This window comes from Lissotriton vulgaris, unplaced genomic scaffold, assembly GCF_964263255.1.
Source record: "Lissotriton vulgaris unplaced genomic scaffold, aLisVul1.2 SCAFFOLD_338, whole genome shotgun sequence".
NCBI lineage: Eukaryota > Metazoa > Chordata > Amphibia > Caudata > Salamandridae > Lissotriton > Lissotriton vulgaris.
This window is the reverse complement of record NW_028243158.1, coordinates 728,546-734,534: the sequence shown is the minus strand read 5'-3', so window position 1 is coordinate 734,534 and position 5,989 is coordinate 728,546.

Here is a 5,989-nt window from a genome sequence, read left to right as displayed (position 1 = left end):
TCCCAGTGGCGGCTCCTCTGCAATGGGGGAGGAGCGTCGCCTCACTCACTGCAGAAGAAAAATAAAAACAATAATAAAATCATTTTTTTCTTTTTTTTTCTCTGACAGCCGATGCTGCTGAGTCAACGGTGGGGCTGGGCATAGGGAGGAAGAGTTGTTGGGCACTGGAAGTGCACATGACGGGTTGGCTGGCCATTTAAGGCCGACCAAACCGTCATGCGCTCTTTGATTTCTCCAACACAGGTGTATTGTGCAGCCGGGTGGGGAAAAGCAAAGACTACCAGTCACTTAATGAGTGCCTAACCAGGCCGCTCAGACCAATACCGGCATTGCTCTCATGCTGAGAGAAGCATCTGGATTGGATTGGAGAGGTTCATAGACTTCCTCATACTTCTTCACCAAGACGGCTGGCAACGGGAGGTAAATGTTTTTTTAATTATTATTATCCCCCCCGCACTGCCACACCAGTTTATTTTGGCAGTAGCCAACCCTGGTGACTGCACACCCAGGTTTGAGGGGGTCTCGTAACACACAGGCACCAGCAGGCTGGGCTTTCACCCCAGAGATGTCTGGACACAGAGGTTTGTTTTTGGGGGTCTCTTAACACACAGGCACCAGCAGGCTGGGTCTTCACCCCAGAGATGTCTGGACACAGAGGTTTGTTTTTGGGGGTCTCTTAACACACAGGCACCAGCAGGCTGGGCCTTCACCCCAGAGATGTCTGGACACAGAGGTTTGTTTTGGGGGGTCTCTTAACACACAGGCACCAGCAGGCTGGGCCTTCACCCCAGAGATGTCTGCACTCAGTGGAAACGGAGGAAGGGGGCAAGCGAGGCCAGAGTAGCCGGTGGGCTTCCATTAACCAATCTCCCCTTCTCGATCTTCAGCTGGTCTGTCAGTACGAGGTCTGTACTGACAGCTACCAGCCTGCAAACTAGAAGTCAACCCATGATCAGTACCATCATGAGGATTTTTAGGGCCCCTGTTAATACACATTTTGGGGTCCCTTGCTCAGAAAAACTTTGAAAGTTTGATCCATTTACAGCAAATTCACCCCTACGCCTTATGATGTCAACAGTGGCGAATTATTTTTTAAACGCAAATTTAAATGCAAAAACAGCTCAATGTACAAGCGGCTTCGCTTGAACGAATATTGATAAACATAGGTCTTTTTGACGGTTAATATTCCATGCAGAATTCACTGCCTAACCAGCCTCTTCCTCCATTTGTAGTACTGAAATGTTGAGCGTGATTTTGTGGGCCTTTAGTGATCCAATGTATACAATTTAAACAATTGTACATAGCACATAGCGCCTGGAATTGCTCCTTTAATTGCTGTGTATTACCGCTCACAACTAAATCACCATTCACCCTAGCGCTTCTTTCTCAAAGAATGAGCATCAAAGCTTCGAGGATGTTCCCCGTTCCATCAGGTGAACCTGATACGATCACCTTCTCATTAATAATGTTCCTCTGTCTGTCCCGCCCCTTTTCTTTCTCTATTTTCACATCTTAGGCTGGACAGTGGCCTCCGACACTACACAGGGAAGGAGCATAAAATAGGAGGAAAGAAAAGTAAAGAGAGCGGTATATGAGAAAGGTGAGGTAAAGGTAAAGGAAGACAGAGGCGGAGATAGAGATGCGGAAGAGAGATAAGTGGTAGGGAGAGACATAAGGTAAAGACAGGAGGTTAGGGGAAGCAAGATTTAGAGTCAGCGAGAGGTTGAGATAAGAGGAAGGACATTTAGGGGCAGATTTACAAGCCCCTTGCTACACTTTTATGCCGCCGTTGCGTCCATTTTGTGACGCAGCGGCGGCGTAAACAATGCGCCACTAAGCAACATATTTACAACGTGACGCTTCTAGTGAGATGCGTCACGTTGTAAAGCCCTGCGCTACATTATACTTGCATCAGGTATAATGTATGCAGGGTGGGGGTTCCGTCACAAGGAATCCCCGTAAAAGTGACGCAGTGAAATCTACAAGATTTCAGAGTCACTTTTACGTCCTGCTGCATCAAAACCTCACACCTGCTTGTAGCAGGCATAAGGAGTGACGCAGCACAATAAGTATTGGACGCCCTTGAGCATTGCTGGAATTGCATTGCACTTGCGACACGACTCCAGCAATGCGTTGCCCTTACAACATAGGATGCGACACGCATCTGACTATCCTTGCGCCACAGTGAGCCACATTGTAAATGTGACGCATCCGTGGTGGCTCAAATGTATTTCTACGTGTCGCATCTTTACTGGCTCATCCCAGCTAATTTGCAGGGATGCGCCAGTCCCTTTTAAATCTGCCCCTTAGAGTGGGAGAGAATGGTGGCGTGAACTGAGGGGTGAAGGAGAGAGAGAGGTAAGGTAGAAAGAAATGTGAGGTGGAGTAGAGAGGTGTGCTAGAAAATTATAGAGCGATATAAGGCAGAGAGAGAGTGTTGTGGTTGAGAGAATGATCAACTGAGAAGAGTTATTGAAAAACTGATTCAGTTACAAGAGTAGTGAGGAAAAGAGAAAAAGAGACAGAAGCGTTGTGGTGGTGAGGTACAGAAAGAAAGGAGCTGAAATAGAGACAGATGATACAGAGACAGTGAGGTGATACAGAGGTACAAACAGAGAGTGTGGACAGAGTTGTTATGTGAACAGAGGTAAAGAGAGAGTGGTAGAGAGGTGCAGTACAGAGAGTGAGATGAAATACAGATGGAGATGCAGAAAGAAATGGGGCAAAGTATGAGGCAGTTAGAAAGGGGCAGAGGTATGATAGGGAGATGTGTGAAGAGTTTCAGGTTAAAAAAAAACAACAACAGAACAGTTTAAAGAGGGTCCAAGGGATACATAGTTTAAAGACCCGTACCTGATTCTTATCCCCAGCTCCTACTAAATGTATAACACAGAAAACACAGGGGGTCTACCAGCTCAATTATGAGGCTGCACTGTCATGCCGAGTCACCAGGATCTCGGGGTGTATGTATCACATGAAGACAGCGTATTTCAAAAGAAGGGTGAACACTACATGCATAAGAAAAACCGGCACAGCATAGGTTATTCATACATGGTTGACAAATCCAAAGCAATTAGCAAAGGGTTCCCATCAAATTGACTCAATGATCAGTCCTATCATTTGGCCAAACCCTGGTGCATGTCAGGCTGGTCCCCTGATCATTGGGACATCAAACACCGCACCATTTGTTGCTGGTTAAGGATTTGGTCCACCAACATAAACGAACCGTCCGTGATGGCTGATCTTTGATGGTAAAGTAAACAACAGTGCAACAGGAAATATAGTGACTTTAAAATAGGATGGAGTGCCCTCCTACTAATAACTTTATTCTACGGACGAGACATGCCTCCTAATTAAAAAACCAGAACAGTGCAAGAGAGACAGTCAACAAATATCTGTCTAGTAACGGGCCAACATGTTTCTGCCTAACGGGTATTTAATCCCTTGGCATTCGTCAGGGCCTCTGTTCTTTCAATAGTTGCACTCCTAGTAGTGAAACAAGGGAAACACCACCATCACCAAAAGAGAAAAAGAGTAAAATATGATAGAAAATGGTTGAATACGATACAACCTGTAACAACCGAAGACATTAACCCTCCATATCAACTGGGAAATGTGAATTCTGTGGAGGAAAACGTCTGATCATTAATTGTATATTTGCTGTGTCAGTCACATATAGATTGTGTATCACCCAAAATAATTAAGGAAAGTAATATGTTTTATGCTCACCCTTAATGGTAGGGGAATGGACCTCACCTCACCTGGACCGTGCTCAGGTTGTACGAGGCCCCGCACTACATAGATAAAGGAAGTGAAACAGAAAAAAGCACCATAAAGCAAAATTTTGAAGCTTTTTGTAATGCCCAACATCATTCCTGTGGGAAAATTCCCCTATATCTAGAGGCCAACATGTGAAAAAATGTAACCATCAAACTCAGTGTGCCCAGCCTCAAGGGATCTCAAAACTACCTTCTAACACCAATCTATTCTGATACAGATTAGTAACCCATTCCTAGTGGGACCTGTCATAGGCTACAAACTCTTTTAGCAGCATTGATAATGGCTAAGATTTACATACTTATATGCATATGACTCTCACACACTGTTATCCCATGCAGACTCACCTATCCGTCGGTACCTCAAGCTCCCATCTGAGTCTTGGGGGAGGCACCGACTTGTAGATGGTCTCCTCATTCAAAGTTTCCCGGGGGGGTTGTTGGTATGGTAACCCTCCGCCTGAGTATTCTGAAATGCCACCTTGCAGCGCTGTTAGATTTCACCCCAGACCCTCCCTCTACTTCTCAGGTAAAAGAAGGAGAAAATAACTCTGGAGAATGCTTAATAATCCTGTTTTTTTGTGAAAACCGAAGCGCACTACTTTGCACTCGAAAAAGCATGAGAGCTCGCGCTGAGGACTACTATGTGAGGTCATTTCCTCCATTTTTGTAGTTCGCTTGCTAGTAGTTTCAGATGCTATTATCTGACCTAAAGCGCCCTACTTTGTGCTCAAAATCACGGGAGAAATCACGTTGAGGACTACTATATGAGGTAATATCCTCCATCTTAGTAGTTCAGTGGTCTGTGGTGTGAACGATCCTTCGCCCGGCCTTGCTCTATCTTCACAATAAATTCCGCGATCCTGTAAGCGAGGAGGGTCGATTTTAAATTTGCCTATGAGCGCGAAACCAAATGCGTTTAAGGCATCGCGTTCTAAAAACCAAGTCGCTCTATGTCTTGCTGGTATTATAGCGAGATCGTTGTGTAACTGGGACTACAAAGTGATGTCATCTCGCCCATTGATGTAGTTCCCTTACTGTGGCAATACCGGCACTAAGAATAAATGGCATGGGGTGTATCAGATACAGAATCAGGAGAACCTCTAATTGTACAGACAGGTTTCTGATTAAATCTCTGTTCTCACCCTCAATCTAAACAGGCTATAAGTGTAACTAGATGAAAACGTGTAGGTCTACAATCTTGGTTTTCTCTTATAGTATATACCAAGTGCCACAGGCTACCAGTGAATTGGGCAGCGCCCTCTTTCTCATCTTAGTAGTACGCAAATAACTCCCCTTGGAATAAGCAGAGCATACTTCTTATGTAGACGGTCATGTTTGTAAGGCGTCTATAACTCTTAATAGTGCATGTCACAACCACACCTTGCAATATTGATCCAAGTGCCAACCCGCATATGTAGTTATATTAATTGGAGACTAACGACTATATGGGATTGATGTGAAGCGGGGCTTAACCTAAGTTAGTGCTGGAGTCTGCTAAACACAGAGGCGGATTCCTATAACAAGGTCCAAGGAATATCATCGTTCAATCCACCTTTATCTGACTGAAGCTTATAAATCCACTTTTGTTCCTTTAAGAAAAGGTAACTCGACACATCACTTATATGACCAGGTATATAAGGCTTCTCAAGGACAGTCCATTGGAAGTCCGTTTCAAGATGTTCTTGCTCCAAGAAATGTCTTGTGAGTTTTGTGTGGGACCTCTTACAGCGAAAGGAGCTCTTATGCTCTAACATTCTCGTGCTGACTTTTCGGGTAGTCATGCCCACATATCGAATGGAACAGGGGCATGTCAGCATATAAATTAAGTTTTGCTGTTGCACTTACTGAAATTGCGCTGCACCCAAGGTCTTTGTGTACCTATATCTATCTCACTCGTGTGTTTTGTCTGCGGACAAACCGAACAGGTCCCGCAAGGATGGTGCCCCACCACAGGAGGGAGATTCCATAGGGTTTCACCAATTTTCTTCATGGTTTCTTTGGGGCGTGTATGTACAAGCCGGTCTCGGATGCTATTGGCCCTTTTAAAAGCAAATAGGGGCTGCGCTATTTTCTCTTTGCCGTGATTAAGAAGGCGCCAGTGTCTTCTTACAATTTTCTGGATGACATTGCTTCTGGTGTTAAAAGTACTCACGAATGTAAGTCTTTCTAGCGGTGGTTTCTGAATGGGAGGTTCAAGGAGAGCTTCTCTG